Source organism: Sinocyclocheilus anshuiensis, unplaced genomic scaffold (genome assembly GCF_001515605.1).
Source record: "Sinocyclocheilus anshuiensis isolate Anshui unplaced genomic scaffold, SAMN03320099.WGS_v1.1 scaffold538, whole genome shotgun sequence".
NCBI classification, from domain to species: Eukaryota; Metazoa; Chordata; class Actinopteri; order Cypriniformes; family Cyprinidae; genus Sinocyclocheilus; species Sinocyclocheilus anshuiensis.
Window position 1 is genome coordinate 1,711,124 of NW_015544166.1, and position 3,218 is coordinate 1,714,341.

General features: G+C 33.9%; 1 protein-coding gene across 1 annotated transcript in view; it reads right to left on the reverse strand.

Annotated features, from left to right (window-relative positions):
• Positions 1–2,068, reverse strand: part of LOC107695860 (uncharacterized) — a 29,142-nt gene extending 27,074 nt beyond the window's left edge. The window contains exon 1 of the mRNA XM_016495939.1: positions 1,838–2,068. The gene's annotated coding sequence lies outside the window, so the exon portion shown is untranslated. The remainder of the gene's footprint in view (positions 1–1,837) is intronic.
• Between the last annotated feature and the right edge of the window lie 1,150 nt (positions 2,069–3,218).

Consider the following 3,218-nt stretch of genomic DNA (forward strand, 5'->3'; position numbering starts at 1 on the left):
CTACAATCCCTGCCGGTACGAGACTCGAACCCACAACCTTTGGGTTACGAGTCCGACTCTCTAACCATTAGGCCACGACTTCCCCCAGTTTGTTTTCAGTACGATTTTTTGTACGATTTCTATTCATTAAAGAATGCTAGAGAAATATTGCTTAATGTTTAATAACAACTGTTTTCAACATTGATAATAATAAATGATAAATGAGCAACAAATTAGCATATTAGAATGATTTCTGAAGGAACATGTGACACTGAAAACTTGAGTAATGACTGCTGAAAATTCAGCGTTGTCATTACATTTTAAAAACATTCAAATAGTAAGCATTTCATTTAAATTGCAATAATATTTCACATTACTGTTATTACTGTAACAACATTTACTGCAATTTACAGTAAATAGTTAAAACTTTTTAAATAAAAATGTCCCCACAATTTATGGTAAACAAATAGTTCATTAGCTAATAATTAAAAGTTAATGAATAATAAAAACATTTAGAACAGTGCCACAAATCACATTAATTAGTTAACACTTATTAAAGCGTATTATTACATTATCTAAAAATGCATTTATTTATTTTTTTCTTCCTAGGTATCACTGTAAACAATATATGGGCCATTAATCATGGAAGCCAAATTTTGAAGACTTTAACACATGAGGCCTTCTATTTTACCATCTGTATTATGATGATGCTTTTAGGTAGTTACAAATGGTAAAAAAAAAAATGGTACCAAAAAATGGTACAAAAGCTGTCTGAGGGGTGGTACCCTATCAAACGTGACTAATACTTACCTTTAAAATGGATAGTTCACCCAAAAAGGAAAATTCTGTCATCATTTACTGACCCTCAAGTTGTAGTATTTCTTAGTATTTCATAGTATTTTTTCCATACTATTGAAGTCAGTGAGGACAAGCAGCTGTTTGGTTACCCACATTCTTTAAAATATCTTCTTTTATATTCCACAAAAGAAAGAAACTCATACAGGTTTGGAACAACCAAATTTCTGGGTGAACTGTCCCTTTAAGGTATTAATATGCACCCAACTGGTATAAATAAGGTACCTTTTAAAAGGGTACCACCCCAGTGGCAGCTTTTTTACCTGAGAGTGTAAGGTACAAAGCGGATTTTAGTAGTTCAGGTTAGTTTATGTATAAAATAATATCAGTTCATGATATTTTACCAGTTATTTTACTGTAATTGTAACAGAAAGGTTTATGGCTAAATCTGCAGAAATCTGCAGAAACACATTAATAAACACTACAGAGAAAGACTGGCAACTTAAGCGAGGTCCAGCATGTTTAGAAGCGTAATAATTCATGCTGTCTCCTTAGATGAGACCATCAGACTCATTAGAGCAGCTTTGGACATGGACTCAAGCATAATGAGACAATTAATATGAAGCAGAGCCAGTCGGTAAACTGAAAAATAACAGACTTTCTGATACAAATCACTTTAAAAGTAAAAGCGAAGACAAATGAAATACTCTCGCCAAAGTCACAAAACCATTTATCTGTATTCCTGTCATCTTTATAAGATCGGGCCCAAGCTATGCTGACTGGATGCTTCAGTAATCAGATTGTTTTGAGACTGATCTAAAGAGGTCACTGAACATCTATACAGCTGTCTATTACTACAGCTGGAAAAATATACTTTTGTTTGCATTAAATATTCACTCAATCACAAAAACTGGTCTGAACAGCACGCTTTACAAAACCCCAGGCATGCTGGGAAAGTGAGCTTTCGCTACAGTCATAACAAGAAAGCACCAGTTGTCAATATCCTGTGAAGTGTAAACAACACAATCACACACTAGACCAAACACCCTCAACATTTCCTCACCGTTGATCGGTAGTGGTTATCCTTCGTTTTTGAGCTCAGGGGATCCTGCTGTCACTTCCTGCGGTGGCCGCTCCTGTCTTTCGCCACATGTCTCTCCTCTGAGGGGGGCTCAAACCTGCACCACAAGGGACAGCGGGTAGCCACAGTGCAAAACACAACAGATTTCTCTGGCTAGTTAAGTCAGGGCTGCTCAGAGAGAGAGAGAGAAAGAGAGAGAGGGAGCACAATGCGTTTAGCTGGAGGGAATTAAGAGCTCTCACACAGCAGAGCGAGGGCTTAGGCAGCATTTTCAGGACAGGATAACTCTGGCTACTGAGAGGGAGGTTAAACTGAGAACATTAGCTCACGCGCTGACGCTAATACAGTCCAAGGTGTGCAAATGCTGCTAGTTTGTCATTAGAATTCAGACTGAGAATTGCAGTCAGTCTGAGTAGCTGTATGGGGTCAAAAGGACCACAAGAACTTTCCCTTGTTTTGGTGTATGTACAGTATGGGTGAACATCATGAAAAATGACTCCAGGTCACATTTCACATAAAACCATCATGATTTTTTTGCATTGTGACGATTGTTTTTAAGTAATTTTATCGATAAATTCTAAATACAAAAATTTACTTCTTTTTTTTTTCCAAAATTCCTATTATTCTCATTATTGATTTCCATTAGCCTACATGTAAAATATGTTTTACATAAATAAGTTTTTTTTTTTAAGTCAATGGAAATTACAAATGGTATAATTAATACTAGAGATTGACGTAAAAAGCAAATTGTAATTAATTTGTGCATTTACTGTTGTTTTAGTATTGTTTACATACTACTTTTTATAAATATTTTAAGTTTTCTTTTCAATCTGAGTATTGATTTAATTTTTAGTATTTTTATGTGCTTTTGTAATTTTAATAGCTTATAAATATAATCCTAAATACTTTAATTTATTCTGATTTTAGTTTTATTTCAGTTAGTAATTTTAGTAAAGCCTTCTTCAACTTGCCAAGGAAACTTGCTAATATTTAAATTTGATTTTTATTACAGTTCTATTTAAATAAAAAGAGTTTAATACATTTAATGATAATAACATTGTTTGCGTTGCAATGTTCTTTTTTGTTTTGTTTTGTCTTTTAGCTTGAAAGCACCTGGTCCCCAATCATTTTTGTTAATGTTTTTTTCATGATCTTTTTAATTGTCATGAAAATATAAAAAAAATTTTAGAGGGGTCATATGATGCGATTTCAACTTTTCCTTTCTCTTTGAAGTGTTACAAGCTCTTGGTGCATAAAGATCTGTAAAGTTGCAAAGACTAAAGTCTCAAATCCAAAGAGATATTCTTTATAAAAGTTAAGAGTCAACCACGCCTACCTAAAATGGCTCGTTCTAACATGCCCC